Here is a 24,626-nt window from a genome sequence, read left to right as displayed (position 1 = left end):
AAACAAGTTTAGACCTCAGTCTACTTTCCTTGTGCTTGTCTGTTCCTATTTTATCCCTCCAGCACCAGTTTTGTCCCAGAAGTAAACTATCACCTCTTTTTATCAGGATTAAACTAATCCTACTCCCTTGACACCATGAGTCATCAGTACCATAAGTCTCTCCATCTGTACAATTCCAGCCCTCCATTCTCTAATGCCTGAGGGAAATAGATTTGCCTTGCAGTAGATCCTGAAGGTCCCTAGATTCAAGTTAGTGCGGAACAAAGTATGGGAAGTGAATTCCAAAGCTGGACAGGCCGCACAAAGAATGCTCAACCAGTAGTCCCTGTACCAATGGGGTTTCAGCTCACGTGTCCCATCTGGTCTCAATTACATCAATATGACATAGGGAGAAAGGCAATCTATCAAATGTGTGGCTTTTAGGCCACTTAGGGCTTTTATAATTCAAAGCCAACATCTTAAACTTCACCTGGAAAACCAAAAGCAGCCACTGCAGATCACAAAGCACTGGTTGGATATGGCATGTAGTGAGACACTCCACCTAATCAGTAGACCATGACATTCTGTACTAGCTTTGGTTTCTGGATGACTTAAAGATTTCATAGGACTTGATACCAGATAAGAACAATGGTCTGGCCATGCAGTCCAGTCAGTAATCTGACAGCGGCCAATACCAGATGCTTAAGAAATGGACAATTATAAACAACACTGAAGTTTCTTCTTAACATTGGTAGTTGATAACTGACTTACGTCCTGGAAAGTGACACTTTTTAAAAGTCTACCCTAGCTTGTATAAATGTGCATGATATCCCTAAATTATGGATGTGATGGGTTGGATCACAGAAACCCCCCTGGGAGCTGCCAACCGATGTGACAAGACTACTCCTGTTCCTATTTTCCTTGCCAGCTCAGGACTCCAGCACCCTGTCTTGCTGAGCCAGACACTCCCATCTGCTCCAACACAGACCCAGGGTCTGAATTACTTGCCCCAAAGCTGCAGGTTTACCTGAAAACAGCTCACAGAAGTGTGCTTGTCTTTAGCACTCAGATGCCCAACTCCCAATGGGGTCTAAACCCAAATAAATCCGTTTTACCTTAAACATAAGCATAAAGCTTATGCAAGGTAAACTCATAAATTGTTTGCCCTCTATAACACTGATAGAGAGATATGCACAATTGTTTGCTCCCCCAGGTATTAACACATACTCTGAGTTAATTAATAAATAAAAAGTGATTTTATTAAATACAGAAAGTAGGATTTAAGTGGTTCCAATTAGTAATAGACAGAACAAAGTAAGTCACCAAACAAAATAAAATAAAATGTGCAAATCTATGTCGAATCAAACGGAATACAGATAATCTCACCCTCAGCGATGCTTCAGTAAGGTTTTGTTTTTTTTTTTGTTTGTTGTTTTTTTTTTCCTCTGACTAGACACCTTCCAGGTCTGGGCACAATTCTTTCCCCTGGTACAGCTCTTGTTCCAGCTCAAGTGGTGGCTAGGGGATTCTTCATGATGGCTCCTCTCTCCTGTTTGTTCTCTTCCACTCCTTTATATATCTTTTGCATAAGGCAGGAATCTTTTTGTCCCTCTCTGAGTTCCCACCCCCTCCTTCTCAATGGAAAGACACCAGGTTAAAGATGGATTCCAGTTCAGGTGACATGATCACATGTCACTGCAAGACTTCATTACCCACTTGCCAGCACACACATATACAGGAAGACTTACAGGTAAAACACAGCCATTTGCAGACAATGGTCCTAGTTAATGGGACTCATCAAGATTCCAAACCACCATTAATGGCCCATACTTTGCATAATTACAATAGGCCCTCAGAATTATATTTCATATTTCTAGTTTCAGATACAAGAGTGATACATTTATATAAATAGGATGACCACACTCAGTAGAGTACAAGCTTTGTAATGATAACTTACAAGAGACCTTTTGCATGAAGCATATCCCAATTACATTATATTCACTTACCATATTTTTATAAAACCATATAGACTGCACGACGTCACAATAGAAATGAAGTTACCAATTAACAGTAGCAACACTTAAGCACTCATGGTGATGTATATGTTTAAAAGACTGCAGCCATCATGTGAGGCTGCTGTGGAGAGTAATATCCTCATATACATGCGGGAACTGAGGTAGAAAGGTGAATTAACTTGTCCAGACCACACAGCAAACTGGGATTAGTATTGTGTAGCTTATTGTGGTAGAGTTTGGTACCTCTTGATTATTGTGAAGAACCCAGCTGTATACCAAAATAATTAATTTCTATAACAATAATAAAGAGGATGCTTATTCCATCACAATAGCTAATAAAACTAATACTGGTATACACAAACTCAGCTTCTAACATGTACCAGCATTCATAGCTTGTAATGTGACTGTGAGTTATGGCAGGCTACATTTGGTGTACCAGCTCTTGAGAAAAACAACAACAGTTATTGGCAAGTACTGACTGTGATGATCATGTGGTACATCACACATTCAAATAATTGAATGAACGATCAGAATGCTGTTGCTGAATTCTTATCACAAGAGATTCTACTACACTTCCAACAGAGATCAGCCACCATACCTGATGGTAATTGAATGTGTAATAAGGGCTACCACTTACTGGTTACCCATTCAGAGCCAGAGGTCCCATCCAAAAGCACCCTCACTCTGTTCTCCATCCTCAGTGACCATTATGAGCTCCACACAGTCTATCCATATAAACAGATCCTCTTTTCTCTGATTTAAAAATAACAATGTGGTAAAAAATAGAAAAAATAGTTTTATTTATGGTAGTAAGGAAATTTGTTTGTTTTAATTGTATTTCTTTTCCTTGAAACATTCATTGACATTCCCACTGTGCTGGGGTGAAACTTTTTTTTTTTTTTTAAGACTACTTTTGCTTGTGCTCATGTAGATTAAGAAATTGTGTTTCCAACTTTTTGAGCTTCCTTTTTATTTCCACCCATTTTCTTGATCCTATACAGGTTCCTGAGCCATATTGGCATCTCGGAAAATGTTCTCCTTAACCATTTCCCATTATTTTCCACAAAAATGCATATGATGCTTCCCTGTTAAGCAGAATGAAATCAATCATGGAACAATATTATTGGAGTGGTAAAATGAGGACGGTTTTAAAGAAGCAAAGTAAAATATAGTGATTCTGAATGTGTGCAACTCTTATTTAGCTGGGATGCCATTCCCTTTTCACTAATAAGACTGAATGGATCTTGAACCTGTACTGTGACTGGCAACCATTTTGATAGGTTAGTAGTAGCAATAATTCTTTGCAGTAAAAGACACAGAAGAATATTCTTCCCTCCCACCACCCCCAAAATCTATCTTTGCTCAAATGTACCAAATAAAGTCTCTTTGTGATCATGATTCCATGAACGATAATATAAACAATATCATCATTCCAACAATACGTTATTTTATCATTGAGGAAAAGATATGTAATATACATAACACATGGGCTATTAAGCACTAGCATCGATCCTGTAAAAGTTGTAATCATTCTTCAAAAAATCCTTTTTATAAATAGTATTGAACTGAGGAGTAAGAGACAATTGTTTGATGAGCAAGGTGGATTTAATGAGGGGACCATAAAAACTAAGTTCATTCTTGCTATGTGAATGTGCTAGAGCTGGGTCACACACAATCCTAGAACAGGAAAAAGTTGACTCTGCTAATTTTTTTTTTAAGCAACCCTTCTTGTTACATATCTGTGGATGTGTTCAATGTTGTACTCCTCCTCCCCGTTCATAATACAAAATTCACATTAAGGGTTGTACAACCATAGCTGTGACACTTCTGTAAGGTGCTGAATTTTGGACAGTCACTGTAGAGTTCTGCAATGTATTTATAAAGGTATGTGCAGTTCTGCTTGTGGCACCTTTATTAAGACTGTATTTTCTCCTTAATTTCCATGGACAGAAGGATCTGCACCTGCATGTCCCTGCTGGTTGGCATGGCAGAATGAACTGCTGCCTCAATGATTTTTCTCCTCTTGCAGAAGCCTATATGAACTTATCTTGACAGCCAATTTTCAATTGTGTTAGCTCAGTCGAGTTACCTTAACATGATTGAAGAGCCCTGTCAAAACACAGGTTGACTCATTTGAAACCATGATAGTGGACAGTATTTTATCCTTGGCACCCCACTAGGCTTAAAGACTGCCAGTTAACATGGTTTCAAATATGTTAGCCTGCGTTATAATATTGCTTTTCAGTCCTATTAAGCTAACTTGACTGAGCTAAAAAAATTGGAAAACACACTCATTTTGCCTATCAAGTCAGGGACTACGTATGTGCTCTGTTCTATGGGCTCCACACTGTGCTTGGCATTGGGACCTAATCTCTTCCCCCCCCCTCCCCCCGGCACTGTGCCAGCATTAATTTAAACCATTTTCCTCTCTGATGGTGTGGAAGATGGAAAGATTTCTGATGCAGTGGATAGCAGAGCTCTGAAGGCAGCCTCTGCTGGTTCTGAATACCAACAGGCTCACTCACAAGCCACGGAGGTAGTGACTGAATCCATTGCTTAATCTGATGGAGCAAACTCTGCACCCAGAGAATGAGCAGGATGCTATGGTACTTCATATGATGCTGCTTCTAGTGTATAAAGGTCACTCTTTGGACATGGTGTGCAACTGAAGAATTACTTGTAATGAATGTGTGATGTCCATATATATGCTCTTATGCCTTTGTGAGCATTTTCTGTAAATAAATCGGCCACTCTTTCCCTCCATTTTCTGTAGGTTACTGAATTGTGTGATGAGATTATAGCATAAGTGTGTATCTCTAGACCCAAAACTGTATAACTTAATTTATCATTTCAAATCATTCTAGATGAATTTGGCCCGTGATGTTAATTAGGCTAAGGCAATATAGCATGTGACAAAAGACTGATTGTGATTAATGTATGCACTTATGCACTGTTCTCATATGCCAATCAAACCCAGTGGATTGCAGACCTTACTCCTTTCATTGTACGAGAAATGCAAAACCATGTTTCTGAATGTTTGTTCAATGTACAAAAAACAATTTAAAAGCATTTTATTGGATTTTTAGCATATTAAAAATCTGTTTTTTTAATATATATGCGCTCAGAATCAACAGTGTTCACACAAGGAAACAATCTGATTAGCAGACCAAGTTGTTTGACCACCTCTGTAATTGTCTATAGATCAAAGAACTGATTGATAGCAGATATTAACATCTTCTAGCATAACAACACTCCCCTTCCCCAACTTCACCTATTCTCCCAATATAGCTTAAAAGGTTGAGGCCTGAATAACTTGTTTTCCGGCCCGAATGAAAAATAAGAAGGCGGGGGGAAGAGTAATGAGGGTGTACACAGAGACCCTGGCAAGGGGGAATAAGATGCATTTGTATTAGACGAAGGGGATGTGGGGGAGGTCCCCCCAGAGCTCCTAGCATATGGCAAAGATCGTAATTTGGGGGTGGAGATTCACAGAGCCCTGGGTGGCAGGGGAGAATGTGAGAGAGGGACAAAGCTCCTGGTATGAGGGAGAGGGTGGGAGCTGCAAGTACACCATAAAATGAAGGGGGATTAGAGGCTGGCACACAAGGCACTTGGATGGGAAATGGAGAAGGTGGCTCCTGATGTGTGTAATGCATTTAGCCCACAGAAGGAATAAAGTAGCCTTCTAGTTAAGAGTTCTTGAGAGTGAAGCATCATCCTTACCAAAAAATGCTATAGTATTCTACAATAATTATTCAAAGCATGACAGCTTGTAACATCTGATACCACAGCATTTTAGGAAATTACTGTGGAATACAGCATTTTTTTTAAAAAGGGTAACGAAGCATGTCTGACTTAGTTGGCAGTTAACCTCACCCCTGAATATTTCTTTCTTTCTTTTTTACAAAAAAAATCATAATTTAACAATTAATCAAAAAGGAAGATTTAAAATCTAAGTGAACTGCTAGTCCACAGTCTTAGGGGTTATGACATACATTATTAGGAAGTCAATTATCAAAATACAGATTAGACCAATATCTGAACAGAGGATGAACAAATTGGTATAGTTTTCTTATGGATTGATAAACTGTATTTGTTTGCTAAGAGCTCCTCCTGTTTTACATATTAACAACCTCTGATAGCCTTTCAGAATTTCTGTTTTAAGGACCTATTCAACAGGCTAGCACTCCATTTCCCCTGACAACCATGAGGGAACTGGGTACCTCCCCTGTTATCATTTTATAACGGGAACATTACTTGGTTCTTGTGTTTTTCATTTGATACGTTCTGACATAATAATGAGTATAGAAAAGTCCATCATTCCCTACTTGGACTTGATTAGTAAATTACACCCAGCTTTGTCTCCCTTGCTCCGACATTGGTAAGGGAATTGGTCTGAAAGGAGTCTAACCTGCAGCATGCCACTTTGTATAATGTGTTTGGGCCCTACAAACTTGGCTAGTAAACCCTACATTTTCTAATACTTGAAATTGTCCAGAAAAAAAGAGAGAAAATGTCAGTTTTCCATTTCTTTCTCAGGCTGTCTGTTTATCTTTCTTGGAAGATAAGTGTCTTTAACTTTCTGCTAATATAACTGGATTTCCTGGATTACATTAGTTTTCATTATCTCCTACATTATGTACTTATCTGAGTCCATATTTCCTAGGAGGATATAATTTCAAATAATGCAGGGAACAGACACATAGGAAAAACCTGTTACAAGAGGATTTTGTGTGCATCTCCTGTGGAATAGTTCAGAAAGTGTACCTGATGGAGTTTAGCTATGACCACACAATCTGTTTAGCTTTTTCATATTTGAATTCCAAGTATCTTTTACTCAGTGAACTTTTCACAATATTCTTCAATAATCTTTTGTTTCCTGACATATAACTATATAGATCAGCTTGAAAAGCAGCATACTATATTCTATAATGATCCTGTATACTCTAAGACTTCATTAGTGTGGTTTCAGTGAATTCACTAGGGTGTTCTATTATGTTAAGAGAAGAGAATTCGGCCCAGTGAGTCTCTCTCTAGAATTAATTTCAGCAAAGGACTTTGTTTAATACCTTCTTTTAAACTAAGGCCTGGGGGAAAGCTGAGAGGTGCAAAGAAACACATGGTTCAGATCAGATAGAGACATCCCTTATTTATTTATTAAAGGAGATACTATCTTAGTAAAGAGGAGAGGATAGAAGTTGATAAAGTACAGAAAGGAACCAAAGAGAAACAGTCAAAGGAAAAATAATCCACTTCAATTACATAGGGTGATCAGATGTCTCAATAATATCAGGATTGTCCCGATATTAGGGACTTTGTCTTATATACACAACTATACCACCCGTCCACACAAAAAAGTGTTCCAATTTTTCACACTTGCTATCTGGTCACCCTTTACATCACATGAAGGCAGATAATTAAATATCGACAAATTTCATAAGTGCTTTTATACAAATGTTGGAAGTCTAAATACTAAGATGGTTGAACTTGAGCTCCTGGTATTACATGAGGATATTACTATAATAGGCATTACAGAAACCTCGTGAAACAGTGACAATCAATAGGACATATAAGACCAACGAACAAAATATATATGAATGACAGAGTAGTTGGCACTGTTGGGGGAGTGGAACTGTATGTGAAGAAATGTGTAGAGTCAAAGATAATAAAAATCTTCAGTGAATAAACAGTACCAAAGAATCTCTCTGACTAGAAATGCCATGCTTGAATAAGATCGCAGTAGGAATATACTACTGGCCACCTGACCATGATGGTGACAGTGATTGATTGTGAACTCTTAGGGAGGTTAGAGAGGCTACAAAAACAGAAAACCCAGTAATAATGGGGGATTTCAACTATCCTCATGTTGACTGGGTAGACGTCACCTCAGGACAGAATGAAGAGAGAAAATTTCCAGATACCATTAATGACTGCTTTTTGGAGCAGCTCATCCTGGAACCCCCGGGGGAGAAGGAATTCTTGATTTGAACTGTATTAGAACTGAAAATGGTACAGAGAAGGGCAGCAAGAATGATTAGGAGTATGAAACAACTTCCATACGAAGAGAGATTAAAAAGACTGGGACTGTTCAGCTTACATAAGAGATGACTAAGGGAGGATATGATAGAGGTCTATAAAATCATGAATGGTATGAAAAAAGTGAGTAAGAAAGTGTTATTTACCCCTTCATATAACACACAAACCAGGGGTCACCCAATGAAGTTAATAGGCAGAATGTTTAAAACAAACAAAAGGAAGTACTTCTTCACACAATATACAGTCAATCTGTGGAACTCAGTGCCAGTGGATGTTGTACAAGCCAAAAGTATAACTGGGTTAAAAATGAGTTACATAAGCAGGGCCGGCTCCAGGGTTTTTGCCACCCCAAGCGGCGCAAAAAAAAAAAAAAGCCGCGATCGCGATCTGCGGCGGCAATTCGCGGGAGGTCCTTCGCTCCGAGCGGGAGTGAGGGACCGTCTGCCGAATAGCTGGACGTGCCTCCTCTCTCCGGAGTGGCCGCCTCAAGCACCTGCTTGGCAAGCTGGTGCCTGGAGCCTGCCCTGTACATAAGTTCCTGGAGTATAGGTCTAGAAATGGCTATTAGCCAAGATGGTCAGGGATGCAACCCCATGCTCTGGATGTTCCTATAGCTCTGACTGCTAGGAGTGGATGACAGGGGATGGAACACTTGAAAATTGCCCTGTTGTGTTTTGATGCATCTGACACTGGCCATTGTTGGAAGACAGGATACTGGGCTAGAAAGACCAATGGTCTGACTCAGTATGGCTGGTATAGTGCCTTTCATCCCAAATCACTGTACAAACTATATATGCAAGATTTTCCCCACCCATGTCTGAAATGCAGCCACCTCAAGGAGAGCACAGCAGCTATTTAAGAGCACACATGAACTCTACTTAATAGTTCAGGAGGACTACGGAGAGGCAGAAGGTTATTACCTTAATTTATTTTAGTGCAAATAGTGGGGTTAATACCCTTATGCTTGCAAAATGTGCTTGTCACAAGTGGTCAAGGAAATTGGTTTTACCTTCAAACTAAAATACAGTACCATTGATAGTACAATACCCCACAATGCTTCCCTGGAGCACTGGTTCGATACTCTTTGGGTGTGTCTACCCTTGGAGTTGGGTGTGTGATTCCCAACATGAGAAGACATACCCCTGTTAGTTCTCATCCAGCTAGCATGCTAAAAATAGAATATAGTAGCAGCAGTGCGAGTGATAGGAGGAACTAGCTGCTGTGAGTATGTGCGCATCTGAGTCCCTATACATGTACTTGAGATGGCTAGCCCACTGCACTGCCATGGCTACAGTCTATTTTTAGTGTGCCAGTTTGATAAGAGTATGTCTCCTTGAGTGGGGGGGGGGTCACACCCCCAGCTCCAAATGCTGACATACCTTTTGGTAGAGAAGCCAGAGAAACAATTTTCATTATATATAATTTAGCCTACTTCTCCACAGGCAACACAGTTATTAGCAACTTTTGCCAATACGGTTTTAGCCATTGCAAAGCACACTTCTTTCTTATGGGCACCTGGTGCTCTGACACAGGGCCACCCAGAGGATTCAGGGGGCCCGGGGCAAAGCAATTTCAGGGGCCCCTTCCGTAAAAAATAAGTTGCAATACTATAGAATACTATATTCTCGTGGGGGCCCCTGCGGGGCTGGGGGCCTGGGGCAAATTGCCCCACTTGCCACTCCCCCCCCCCCACTCCCTCAGGTGGCCCTGCTCTGACATCCATTTCAGTTGGGTTATTCCTCCTTGTCTTTCAAACATAGAGGCTCCTCTTTTTTAAAATTTTGCTTTTAAATTCTTCTCTCTATCTTCACAATGTAGTGTCAGCAGGTGGAACTGTTCAGGAAACTGTCTCTAACTTCTCAGTATCTCATCTCTGCTTGAAGGAGGAGGTTCCTCTTGACCTCTCTTCTGTCTCCAGGCAGGAGGTTTTTCACTCTTCTCTCACTCTCCTCAATGCTACCTGAAAGGGAGGGGATTTTTGAGAACAGGAGTTTTCAGGAAACCAGTATTTGAGGAGACAATATGGCAGGGTAACAGTCTCATCTAAGATTAAAGGGGCTCCTGCGTAATATTGCACCAACTTTCCCACTCTACACAATGTGGCAGGCAAGACTTAAGTGGTTGGGGCAGAAATTCAGAATCAGGACCTGGCACCCTGAAAGCAAAAAGCCAGAGGTCCTTGGCCTGTTTTTTTCTGTTCCAACTGGGGTGAAATATGGTGTTCAGGAGTGTCTCCAAGAAGATAAGTCAGAGGGACAGAAATAACCCACCTTGCAGGACCCTCTGCCTCTTTCAGACTGCCACAGGTATTTTTGTCCCAATTACTCTAGGAAGGGCAAGAGCCAGTCACTGTTGTGATTGGTATCTTGAACCCCTAGCCATTCAGTGGTTCTGTAAGCTTTCCTTTTTCCAAAGGCAACTCTGATTCACCCTGATACTGAAACCTCAATTTATTTAAAGACACTCTCTCTGATGGTCCAGATTCCTCTATATGCTACCAATCCATCAGGGCAGCCTGAGGGGTCTGTTCGCCTCTCATCTCCCTCGCATACGGGTTTGTGTGGCGTGGTCTATCCTGCCATTTTCCCACTCGTTTTTTATTTTTTAACCACTTCTTCCACTGCCTTTTCCTCAGTCAGTCAGCAGAATGGTTTGGCACGTACTGTCAGCCTGCTAATGTCAATTAACTCTGTGTCCCTCAAGTGTGTGTGTGCCTGTGGCCTAATCTAGCTCTCCGTTTTACCATTGCTTTCTCTGACTTTTCTTTTTTGCAGGATGTGTCAAACTGATCTAGTCCTTACTGCTAGCCTAACCGTGCTAATAGACCTTCTGTAATCTGTTTTGGCCTCACTTATGTCAGCATGGCCTAAGCCAGCCTTTCTTTACCACACCTACTGATGGCTTTTTTTATGCAGCTCCTACTAGGGTTGCCAACCCTCCAGGATTGTCTTGGAGTCTCCAGGAATAAAAGATTAATCTTTAATTAAAGAGTGTCATGTGATGAAGCCTCCTGGAATATGTCCAGCCAACATTGGCAACTCTGCTGCCAGCTCACCAGTAGAACACCCCAAAATAGCTGGAATCTGCAGGTAAAAGTGTGATGAAGATTTTCTCCTTCCACTTTTCCTTCACCTGTGCCAAATCAGCCTGTCCTACTATTTTATTAAAGCGGACAGCAGCTGTCATCCAAGTGAAATTGCTAAGGGTTTTTAGTTACACCATTGGTCTGCCAGGTCCCGTGTACAATCCAAATGGCTGTGATCCTGCACTGACGTGTTAATATTAAGGGAAAAAAGTGGACCATGTCGTTGCACAGTTGTAAAGCCACTTCAGCAAGTCTTCGATGCTCACAAAGTATTACTGCATGAGCAAGGGGGCTTCAAGCATGAATGCTCATGCTCAGTTTTGCTCTATCCACCTTCTTATCATTTCCTGCTTCTATAATTTTTAAGGCATTTTCCTGTTTCTTCAAGGGGAAGGTTATAAAGTGAGGAAAGAGCAACAGCTGGAGTTGCAGAAGCAGCAGAGACTTTACAGCTGTGAAGCAGGGAAGCCTGGTAGGTTGGGGGTTGCTCTATCATTTCTGAGGTGGCTAGGTCAGGCTTTTAATAAGATGTCTTTAAGTACCATAACCAAAAAAGCACCCCAAAAAGAGAAGAGAAAGAGAGGTGAGGGTGGGAGACCTCCACCTATTGGCACTATTTTGAGAGACTAGAGAAGGTTGGTTTTTAAAAGGGAAGCCTCAGTGCTTGGAAGATAAAGAGAAATAACCTGGTTCTAATGAATCATGGAACAGAAGGTGCCAACTTCAAATGGGGAAATTACAGATAGTGAAGTAATTTTTTACCTTTGTTATTCTCATCAGTGTTAATTAGATGTGCACTTCACCACCATCTTGGTTATGATGGTTTGTGATTTTGCAGGAGAAAATAGCTAGTTCTGAGATCTAGGGGTTGCTTCTGGTTACCAGCTGTTACTTCCTTTCAGTTAAATGCTTTTCCAGTGGGCATTCTTCCCTTTTACTAATTTCTTAACTCTTCTTTACCCAAATCCATTCCGTTTCTCCTCTCCGTTCTCTATTACTATATGCTTATTCCTCTGTCTGTAGCATTAGGCCACTGAAATGTTACTTCAGTTCCTTTTGCTACCATTGATGTTCTTTTCCGTGGTTACATCTCCTTTTAAAACTAACCTTTCTCCATAGGGAAAGAGGACACACTTCTCTAACTGAGCTTCCACTCATTTTTTTTTCTTCTCTAGATCTATTCTTTGGCACTCATTTGACTGCACTATACCACACATCCAATCAGAATGTCCTGTTCAGATTTAGCCCATGTATATTTTAGCTGGATTTAAGAAGTATTATTTGGCCTCACCCTTTAATTAGAACTTGAAACCTGAACCAGAGTTCACCTTTTAATAAGAAGGGCACAACTAATTTAAAATGCTGAGATATCTCCCAGAAGCACCTGTCTTTACTCAATGTTATTTGCTGTCCGTGGCACAGATGGAGCAGTCAGTCAGACAGGTAGGTCCTTCATGTTCCTCAAGAAACAGTATTGCCTCTTTGGGAAACTGCATCCTAGCTACAACATGGCATCTTGTAAGTCTCGCTTAGGACTAGATAAATCCTTTAATGGTTTGGGTTTTGTGAGCCCTTGCAGGGTCCCTTCACAGGGGTAGACAGTGAGCTAATTTCTGCAGCTTTACTTGAAGTCTTGAGTGCTACAGAAACTAAGTCTAACAAGAAAACCTCCAACATCATCCTATACTAAGTTGGGGGACCTCTCTCCTTCCATTGCCTTGCATGAGGTGCTCGGATACTTCAGTAATGGTCACAGCTTAAAAACCTGTATAGACTAGATAAAACAGATATTATAAGGGAGCTCAGAGGCTTACTCCTGGGGTCAGTACCTTCCTTTTCCAGTGTGTGTACTGGGAGGCTGCATCTCCCCTCAGAAGGATGTGTGAGGTTCCACCAGCATATGAGTGGCCCTTCTTTGATCTTCTATAGATTAAAAGAAGCAAGCTGTGTCCTCACTATATACTGAACACAGCTGCTAGGGAGATGCCCTGAAGACACTATGGGCCTAAAGGTAGTGCAGTGGGAGCCCTTCAGATAAAGTTGGAGATGGAGGAGTACTAAGAGTGGCTGTCAGAGGAGGAGTGCTAAATCTGTGCAAATAGCACCAGCCTATACATAAGAATCTATCTCAAGCCTAGACAGAGGTTTCATACAACCATCGCATCTTGAACTCCTTTGGACTTTGGATGAGTCTAGGGTTCTGTACAAAGCTCCTAATCCTTTCCTCATTTTCCTTATCTTCTAGTGGTTTATTTCTTCTACTGGGTTTCACCTTTCAAAATGGGCTGCTGACAAACTCCACGGGACCGTCTGGAATTTCATGCACAGTTGAGATTTCTTTTAACTATCATGAATAATTAGAAGAGCTAATTGATCAGTGCATGTTTAATTGTTACTTATTAGTGGTTAGTGGTTTTCTGTTCTTTGACTTCCCTGGTATCTGATTTTGTTAACATCCTTGGCATAGCCAAGTGTACCACATTTCCCTTGTTTTGGCTCTACATAGTTAACTGATCTCTACAGCAAAAATGTCACATAGTTATATGCTGCATATGTAAAGTTCAGTAGGGTCTTGCATTAGAATTACAATGTTCTGTGCAATGTACTGATAATTTTTTTTTTTGCCTTGGTTTTGTGTAATTAGCTGGACACAGTAATTAGTATTGTTAAAGAACTCTTGCCCTGAATGCCAGTGTAAACTGTGAAACAAACACAACTAGTAATTATTATGTTGTCCATCTGTGCTTACTCCTTGATGCCAATTAAATTTTGTCTCTGGAGTAATCAATTTGAAATATCCACCATAATCTGCACAGCAATCTGTACTTAATATGGGTGCACTTCTTCTGAAACTTATTTGAGCGTGTACATTCTCTATATGCTGAAGAGATCACTTGTGTTTTAATGTAATTTTCTCTGTAATTTTTTGCATAGATCAGATACAGCAGAAATAGGTTTCCTGTACTAGTTTCAGTAAATGCTACATTTAGTGATAATGTTTTGAGCAATTATGGTGAATTAGGAAGCTGATTATTGTGTGAATATTTCAACTACTTGATTACTGTTCATTTAGTAATTTACACTGGCAGAATTTTCCACCAAAGTTTTTCATAGCGGTCTAGCTGTGTTTAATATGTTTACATCAATAACAAATATTTTGAGGCCTATTGGAACTTTACAGTGAATATTGAAGTAGTATTATACTACCGTATACCAAACCTGTACACAGCAGATCAGGGGCGGGCAAACTTTTTGGGCTGATGGCCACATTTGGGTGGGGAAATTGTATGCAGGGCTGGGGCAGGGGGTTGGGGTGCGGGAGGGAGTGCGGGGTGTGGGAGGGGGTGCGGTGTGCAGGAAGGGGCTCAGGGCAAGGGATTGGGGCAGAGGAGGGGTGTAGGGTGTATGAGGGAACTCAGGGCATGGGGTTGGGATGCAGGAGGGGTGTGGGGTGTGGCAGGGGGCTCAGGGCAGGGGGTTGGGGTGCAGGGGGTTGGGGTGCAGGAGGGGTGTGGTGTATATGAGGGGGCTCAGGGAAGGGAGTTGGGGCACAGGGTGCAGGAGGGGTTCGAGCTCCGTCCCGGTGCCGCTTATCTAAAGTGGCTCCGGGGTGGCAGCAGCGCACACCGGGGCCAGGGCAGGCTCCCTGCCTGCCTGCCTGCCTGCCTGCCTGCCCTGTCCCCAGCCCGGTGCTGCTCCAGGAAGCGCTGTGGCCCCTGAGGGAGGAGGGAAGGGCTCTGTGTGCGCTGCCCTTGCCACGCCTCCAGGTACCTCCCCCGAAGCTCGCGTTGGCCACGGTTCCCCATTCCCGGCCAATGGGAGCTGCGGGGGACAGTGCCTGGAGGCAAGGGCAATGCACGCTGAGCCCTCTGCTCCCCTGCCTGGGGGCCGCTTCTGAGAGTGGCGCGGGGCCCAAGGGGTCACGGGGGGCAATCCTGTGGGCTGGATCCAAAGCCCTGAGGAGCCGGAGCCGACCCCCGGGCCATAGTTTGCCCACCTCTGCAGTAGATCAAGCTTTAGCCAATGGAAAAAAATTTATTTATAGAAATTTGGCTGGAGTCCGGTGCATTTAAAAATGTAAAAATATTTTGTTTTTTAGTACATAACAATAACAAAGAATTCTTGCGTTATACTAGGGACAGACAAACCAGTTACGGAAATATGTGTCCACTTAACCTCGCCCATTTGCAGAACCAAATTCAGTAAGGTTTGTAAGGTCCTGAAATGTTCATTAAAACTATTCCCCTGGCCCTATTTCTTTTGCTAATTTTACCTTTCCAAATGTAACACATTCCTGTCCATTATCATGCCATTGTGCCCAAGTCCAGTCTAAGGGCTTGGAAAACATTTACCAAAAAGATTCTTTGGGATACTCCTCAGTATATACTCATTATACATAACATACCTGTGTGTGTGGGGGGGGACAATTGGGCATCTTTAGTTTTCCCCTTTTATGTGGCCCGTTGCAGAAATGGATCAAGCATAGGCTTTCCCCTTTCAATGCTAGTTATTGGTCTTTGTCAGTTCACATTTTCAAGACTAGAAATCCATTCTTCCTTAAAATGGAAGCTGAGATTCTCCTTTGTTTCTTGCTCCCATTAATCAACAAGGCTTATGTGCATTTGTCAAGACCCAAAATCTAGCTCTGCACCCATGGTATTTTTGACACAACTGGAAGAGGGAGGGCTTGAAATTTCACCAGAAATTTAATTTCCAACCCAGTTTTGCTCGCTTAAGAGGTTCTAACCTTTAGATAGCTTTCCAAACTGAATGCTAAGTTTTTAAGTTGCCTCCCTACTCTAGTCCCAATGTGTAAAACTGATAGCAGGACCAATCTTGGGACTCTATGCGCCGCTAATTAGCGTTCAAAGTACTGGTGACACTTTTCTGTAGTCAAAGTATGTTTGATTTCTATATGTAGCAGCAGAAGGATAAAGGCTCTTAAATGTATGTTAAGAGGGTGCTTTTTATCTCAGTAGTACCAGGGTGCCAAGTAATATGAAGATAGCCTTTTTAAGTTAAATTAAACACTTTAACAAATAACTTGTAACATCACAAAGCACAAACTGGCCAGATTCACTCCTATACTCTGGCTACTTCGTGTTGCTCCGGTGACACAAGACAGCCATACGTAGCTAGCTAAACCAGGTTAATGACTGTTTTGCTGCTGAAATTGTGTAAAGCAGCCAAAGCAGAAAGATGGAACTGGTATACTACTTTCTTTTAACTGTAATAGCCAGGAAAGGGCTTTTGTTTTATGTCTAGATGATCTCTGTGCATCTGCTTCAACCATTTGATGATCTGATATTTCTGTATTTACTCTTTATTCTCAATATAATTTAGAAATAATTCCCATATTTCACTGAAATCTTTTTTTTTTTTTTTTATTTTTTTATTTTGTATAAATTAATTTATCCCCTTAATAGGAATGTCCTATTGTCTTTCATGCTAATTAATTAGGATTCCTAGCTAACAGATATTTCACTACTAATTTCAGTACTGCTGTCTGGGCAGCTGCAGGAAGATGGTCACTGGACATCACTATGGTGTTGGGAGGCAGCATGTCCTCCTCTGGGGTACAGACTGTGTCTTCTCAATGTCAGAAGCAGGTATAAGATGCATGTCTCCACATGTATATTTGGCGGAGAAGCAACAAATTGGGAGCCGGAAGCAGTATCCCTAGAAGTCCTGTAACTTATTCCTTTTTAAATCTGTTACTTATAAGAGCAGCTGAATTCCAGGTCTTTTTCCATATATGTTTTAGGTCAAGAAGCACTGCATGACATCATCTAAGATAGAACTGTATATCCCTGAAGCCTGGTGAACTTTCTGAATTTTTCTAACCATTCATTAATAAGTGCTTGTATTCTTCTTTGATAAGATTTTTTTGCATCTATTGGCAGTATTCATAATTACTGCTGAATTCATTCTCTGCCCAAAGAGTTGCTTGTCAAGTAACTGACAGTTTTATAATTCCTTTCTCTATCCAGCTTGCCTCCTCCCTTTTCCTTTCAATGAAGTGCTAAATTGGATGTCCTTTCCCCACACCAACATGAGAATTTGCTAGCATCTCTCACTTTCAAAACATTAAGTCAATCTATGGCACTGCACAGGTGGGTGGCTCTCCTAATCGCCACCTGCTGATAGTGTTCTCATGCCCTGTTTTTATAACCTGTGCCTCTCTGCCCTGCTCATTTTCTTTCCAGGTATTCGCCTCAATTCTGTGTTCCCAGGAGTGCTGCTGAATCACTGGGCATCCAGCCTGCCTTCCCTTCCTCCATCCAGTAGCAGCAGGAGGTGGACTTATAAACAGTCCTGTCCTGTACCATGACTTCCCCCAGTAATAGTCATACGTAGGGCCCTACCAAATTCATAGCTGTGAAAAACGCCTCGTGGACCATGAAATCTGGTTTCCCCTGTGAAATCTGGTCTTTTGTATACTTTTACGCTGTACCATACCGATTTCATGGGGGAGACCAGCATTTCTCAAACTGGGGTCCTGACCCAAAAGGGAACTGGAGGAGGGGTTGCAAGGTTATTGTAGATTGGGGGTGGGGTCACAGTATTGCCACCCTTACTTCTGTGCTACTGTCTTCAGAGCTGGGCGGCCAGGAAGTGGCAGCTGCTGGCCAAGGGCCCAGCTGTGAAGGCCGTGCAGAAGTAAGGGTGGCAATACCACGATCCCCCTACAATAAACTTTTGGACCCCCCAACCTCCTTTTGAGTCAGGACCCCTACAGTTACAACACTCTAAAATTTCAGATTTAAATATCTGAAATCATGAAATTTACTATTTTAAAAATCCTATGACTGTGAAATTGACCAAAATGGACTGTGAATTTGGTAAGGCCCTAGTCATAGGGCTGTTGCATAGTATTGAACTCCCCAGTTCCTAGCACTGATTCAGAGCAGTAAGAAAATATCCATGCTTAGTGCCAAACTTGTTTATGTCGAGTAATACCGTGCCAAACTCTGAAACTTGGCCACCTCATTATTTGGTAACCCTAATCCCCCTAAAAAGGTACTGAGAGGAAAAACAGATTGGGGTTTGCTGTTGACTAAAGGGACAAATTTAACACCTTTTAAGTGGGCCCGTTGATTGGCTGTTAGTAAATAGCAACCCCTAATATTTTCTTTTGGTGTCAGTTTTTGGGTTACCAAATAATGAACTGATTATTTTCTCCAGTATAGTAGAATCTAGTGATTAGCATATATGTCTTATTTCTGCAGTATTGGTAAAACCTGGTGCATTCTAATATTTAATTTCTGTCAGAAACTAATCCAGCAGTTTGACTAAAAATTACAGTGACCATGTGCTTTCATTGTTTGAATGAATATTTGCCAAGTAGTGTTGAGATGCTATTAAGTAACAGACACTAGTCAGTATCAAAAAGAATCTGTGCCTTTGCACAGAGCACTGGCAAATATAAACTCACATCTCTTGACATTAAATCCTGGATTAGCAAAAAGGCCATGCAATGTAAATGCAGGAAAGAAAACAAATGTTAAGTCATTTTCATAAAGGAGTTCCTTAATGGGTAATATGTAGCATCTAAGCATTATTTCTTGTGGGAACTGAATTGTTCTGAATGGGATTAGGAGAGTAAAAGGCTATTTTAGTGCCACACACTGTCGAAAAAAGAAGACACTACTTCTAATATCCTATCATTGCTTTTTTAACGGGAGTAGTAGTCATTGGATTCTATTGGGATAATTTATGTAAATTCCTGTATCTGGTTGTTTGTGGCAACCACTATAAAAGTAAGGGTAGAGCAGGATTATACTTATTGGCATATTTAGTTATTTATAATCTCTTCCCTCATGTTTCTCTGTAAGCTCTTCAGACTGTATCCTATACATTTTCATAGCAACACATGAAGTTTTAGCTGCACAACTAAGGGAGTAGTGCTGTCCACATCACAGAAGCTACCTTAACGCTCCTGCTGGCATTCCCAGCAGTGTCACCAATGACTGACTAGGCAAGGAGACTAAAATACCCTTTTGCTTATAGACAAAGCCCCTCTAAAAATTGATTTCATCATATTGGCAGTGTTATGTGGGAAAAGTCTCACTGACTTTGCTCCACTTGAGTAACCAGAATAACTTGTTTACATACGTTGTTCATATGGCACCTTTTAAGACCCAGTACTGTGATTCTTACAGTGTCAGGAACTTAGATGTGCAGTCCCGTTGAAATCAGTGGGACTAAGTGCTCATCAGGATGAATAGGGCTGTAAATTCTCTTTGCTAGGATGACCAATTTAAAGTTTAATTGTTAGTATTTTTAACATGAAGCACATTCTGAAGTTGTCTCAGATATGCTATGAAGTGCCTGGCTTCTTGGACTGTCCAGGATAGTTCCACAAACAAGCATATCTTCCTGAATCCTTGGAGCTCTGCTCACTGTGGTGCAGGACTTACAACTCCTCTAATCAGTAGGAAACACATGAACAGAGTGGAGTATAGAGTAGCCTCTCCCCCAACAATTAGATAGATAAAGCTCTTGTATGAGCAGCACCTTGCTCCCTGTTCTCTCATGTACTTCAGGAGAGAGAGTCATTGACTATTGGTCTTGTGGCTTAGAAATGTAGGGATCAGCCTCTGTGATGTTCTCTAGAATAATCCAAAAACATACTGACCTAAAAAGGCCAGTAGTCAACCCTGGGCCAATTGTAGATATATGGTCTAATATCTTGCAGGCAGAGATAGATGAGAGATTCCAAGCTTTCCAAATCCTATTTTCCTAAGACTTTATATCACAAATGATTTGAGCCACCCAGTTAGATCCATTATGTTGATAGAAAGATTTAATGAGTTTGGTTGCTCTGTCAAATGTCCATAGTTGCTTCCTCATGGAATACTTGGTAAATGACATTTAAGTTTGCTTCCACACATCTGACAAAGACAGCAGTTTTTATTTCATTTTGGTCAGAAACAAAAGAATGATACTTAAACTCTATCTAGTGGACAAAGCTGCAAACCATTATTTTGAGACAGGAAAAAAACTGTTATCATTTCACCACTCTTTTGGGCTTGGTGGAAAAGTATAAAGGCATGCATTTCAGGAAAGTATGTTTTAAAGGTTTATTTTTTAACCCTGTTAAAAGATCCAATATCTGCTCCAAGGGTTGACATGACATGATACTTGAAAGATGTTCCATTATCTATTTTATATAAAGGTAATCCATACTGTTTTCTCTATAAGTAGCAGCAGTTAAAGTGCAACAGGTGGGTCATTGACCTGAGTGTGTGTTCAGAGATTATGGGTTATTTTGAATACTGGATCCAATAAATAGGTCAGGCCGTTGTAATGAATTCAAGGGGAGAGTTTCAAAGTCAGCAAAGAGTAAGATGCCCAGTTTCTATTGACTTACAATGAATGAGGGCTGGACTTCAAACTGCCTTCAGTATTTTAAGAAAATCAATCCATGAATCTCTAATCCAAGTTTTCCAAAATAAAGAAGTTTAGTAACTTCAGTCTACCCTGCAATCTTTTACTTCTTACATCTACGTCTTATTTTGGAAATAAATTTACTTCCAAAACAAAATACCTATATAAATATTGTAAATAATTTAGGTACATGTACTGTCTGAAATCGAAGTATGATTGTAAGTGTTGCTAAATTGTTCTAGGCTTGTGGGGTTGTATTTTCCCCCCCACACACTGCTGAGCACTGTGGCCCCAATCCAGCAAAGCACTTAAGCAGGTGCATAATTTTAACCATGTAAATAATCACATTGCTTTTCTGAATTGAGACCAAAGTTCTCAGCACTTGCTGGATTGTTCTTGTATTGCTAGTGTCCTCATAAAGAATGCTGCACACCCAGGTACACTCTGATAAATAGTTGAGGTCAAGAATATGTAGTTGTTCTCAGCATCCTAGACTGAAATATATGAATGCCCTTTACCTTGAATGCAGAGCCTTTTTGCTTAGATATTATCAACTTCCAGTTGTAAAATGGCAACAGTAGGCCTTTCTTCAGACACACATCCAGCATGTTTCCAACCTCATGCTCTGAATTTCAGGAGACACATTAGTTCTTGACTTCTGAAGCTAATGTGGGAAACATAGTCCATGTTCCAATTCTCAGTTTCTTTGGGATTCCACTAATTCCCTTTACAGCTCTGCATTTTATGCTAAAATCATTCCAGGTACAACTCTACTCATATCAGTGAAGTTGTATCTGTGATGAGTTTGGCCCTAAATCTTCTTTCCTTACACTTTCAAACATCTCAACCTAAAATGATTTAACATATCCACATAAAACTTCTGTCCTGCTAAATTTTAAATGTTACCATTGGCTACAGTTTCATTAAACACAAGTGTAACTGTGCTGTAGCACAATCTGTTGGTGTTGACAGGTGCACATTACATTTGGGTTTCCAAAATCTTCACAGCAATTGTCTTACAGAATTTAAAAAGTAGTACATTGTCTTCTCTGTATTTTTCTTCTTCTATGTTCTTAAGGACAATAAACTTTAAGTCATGGATTTTCTGCTTTTGTTCCTACATTAGCCTTGAACACAGTTTTATATGGATTCCTTTCATGAGGGGGAGTCCACACTTTCCAGAGTGGTGGTATGGCCTCCTTTGATGTCTCACCTCTGCTTGTTTTTCTCCTTGATCTTAACTGCTGAAGTGATTGCTACAACTATAGAAAAAATAAAAAAAAGGAATTTCACCATGATAATAGATTGCACTCTTGACTTTTTTTTAAAAGATCTGAACCTCTTCAGGGTCTAATTCATCACATTTGTTTTAGCAAGCTGTTCTACAAAATTCAGCAATGCACAGACTTGCAAGGTGGATTCCCCTTTCCAAGACCTTTTGGTGATGATTCATGAGCAGTCTTGAAGGTCAGTGTACTGCACCATGCACCTTTCAGCAGTGTCACTGCATCAAAAATGGCCAGACTGCTAGCAAGTGTTTACAATTCAAGCTCCCTTCCACTTGAGTTTGCCAAATTCAATCTACTATGAATATTTTTATAGGAATCACAGTATGGAGAGCAATGCAATTCAGAGCATATCCAGACACTACAAATGGATTGAAGTCTCCCTTTCATGCATTAGAGATAAGTAGAGATCAGTATTCTTAAACATATGGAATCTTCCCTTTTCTTTATTGAGTGGGAGGCAAGCTGTAGACACCAAATCTGAGATTTTCAAGGCCACCTATGATATTTGGACATCCAATTCCCTTTAAAATTAATGGGTGGTTCATCCTACATAGCTGAACATAAATCTTAGGAAAAACAAAGCCTTATGATTATTTTTGGTCTAATGTCTCTTTTCAGTCCATATGCATTGACCTATACTTGAAAGATAAATTACTCTTGTTTCTCTGGGTCACCTATTATATTTTCCGATTATCATTCACATGGCATTCCTCCTCCCTTCACACACATTTTCTCCTCCCTAGTATCTGAGTACTTGGACCTCTTCAGTCTAGAAGACGATAGAATCTCTGAATAATTGTTTATATCTAAAAGATCTAGCACCTTAACAGCTAAACAGTAGACTCTTCAGGATGGGCTAGGCTCTTTGAGATTTCCCATGAGTAACTGGGTGTACAGTAATGATCAGAATCCAGTCCACTATATTTAAAATTAAATGTACTGCAGAAGCAATTCTTATTGAGATTATCTTTCACAGAGTTTGAAGGCTGAACATGGTTTCAATAATGTTTTGGTGAATGGCGTTGTGGTACACAGAAATGAGTAAGTTTGGGGCCTGTTCTTATAAGCCTAACCTGCAGTATGCCACAGATGACAATGTGACAGCCATACTTGGAAGGTTTGCAGGATTCAGTCCTTTGGTGAGGATGTCATATTTTTTGAAAATGTTTCTGATGAGTTTTCGTTGTTGTTTCTTGAGTTCACATTAATAATGTAATATACTAACATAATTGTCAGTATTATAAAGAGTCTGTAACAAGGTTGTAAATTTTTAGGTACTGTCAAAGGGATTCATCTCTGCACCTCCCAGTGCATTGGTGCAGAATTGCCAGGGTATAATAATGCCCTGGCTGCTCTCCTTCTGTCTTTGGCCTGCCCTGAACACATCCTCTGCCAAGACCTTCTGCTTTAGAGGGGGTGGAAGTGGATGCAGAGTTGTCTCTACAGCTACCCCAGAGAGCTGCTTGAGCTCAGGGGATTTCATGTGGGGCTGCAGAGCAACAATGAATCAGTCCATGTATGCTTTTTGAGATTCGTGTATATCCTGGTTTCTCCCAGCCTGTGCTTCCCCCACTGTATTTAAATTGCACACATCACCTTAGGAGATGCATGAACTGCAATCCCAGAGTGTGAATGCAGCTTGAGTAGACATAGCTGAGCCAGCTTGAATCCAGCTAGTTCAGGTATGTCTACTCAAGCTGTAGTTGCACCCCATGATTGCAGTATAGACATACCTTTAGCATTTAAACATATTGCCTCTTCCTCTTTGTTTTGGGGGGGGAAGTGTTGGGGGCAGGGGATTCATTGAACATATCTAAGGCCTGGTCTACACTAGGCTTTTATGTCGACTTTAGCGCCGTTATATCGAATTAACCCTGCACCCGTCCACACCAGGAAGCCATTTAGTTCGACATAAAGCTCTCTTTAAATCGATTTCTGTAATCCTCCCCAACGAGAGGAGTAGCGCTAAATTCGACATGGCCATATCGAATTAGGCTAGGTGTGGATGGAAATCGACGGTAATAGCTCCGGGAGCTATCCCACAGTGCACCACTCTGTTGACGCTCTGGACAGCAGTCCGAGCTCGGATGCTCTGACCAGCCACACCCCCGGGAAAATTTGAATTCATTTTCATTTTCCTGTCTGGGCAGTTTGAATCTCAGTTCCTCTTTGGACATCGAGGGGAGCTCAGCAGCAGTGGCAACTATGCAGAGCTCTCCAGCAGAGATGGCCGTGCAATCCAATAGAAAGAGGGCCCCAGCATGGACTGATCGGGAAGTCTTGGATCTCATCGCAGTGTGGGGCGATGAGTCCGTGCTTTCAGAGCTGCGCTCCAAAAGAAGGAATGCTAAGATCTACGAGAAGATCTCCAAAGCCATGGCAGAGAGAGGCTACAGCCGGGATGCAACGCAGTGCCGCGTGAAAATCAAGGAGCTGAGACAAGGCTACCAAAAAACCAAAGAGGCTAACGGACGCTCCGGATCCCAGCCCCACACATCCCGTTTCTACGAGGCACTGCATTCCATCCTGGGAGCGGCCGCCACCACTACCCCACCCCTGACCGTGGACTCCGAGGATGGGATCATGTCGGACATGACAGCGGACGGGGAAGAGGAGGAAGGAGATGAGGAGGACGAGGCAGTCGACAGCGCTGGCACCGCTGATTTCCCCGACAGCCAGGAGCTCTTCATCACCCTTACCGAGATCCCGTACCAACCGTCCCCATCCCTTACCCCGGACACAGAATCAGGGGACGGATCAAGCAGTAAGTGCTGTAAACATGTAAACATTTATTTAAAACAGAACGGTAATATTTATACTATTAACAATGTA

The sequence above is a fragment of the Terrapene carolina genome, unplaced genomic scaffold (assembly GCF_002925995.2).
Source record: "Terrapene carolina triunguis isolate 2854851 unplaced genomic scaffold, T_m_triunguis-2.0 Scaffold95, whole genome shotgun sequence".
Classification (NCBI taxonomy): Eukaryota; Metazoa; Chordata; order Testudines; family Emydidae; genus Terrapene; species Terrapene triunguis.
The sequence above is the reverse complement of the archived record's forward strand: the minus strand, read 5'-3'. Positions refer to the sequence as shown.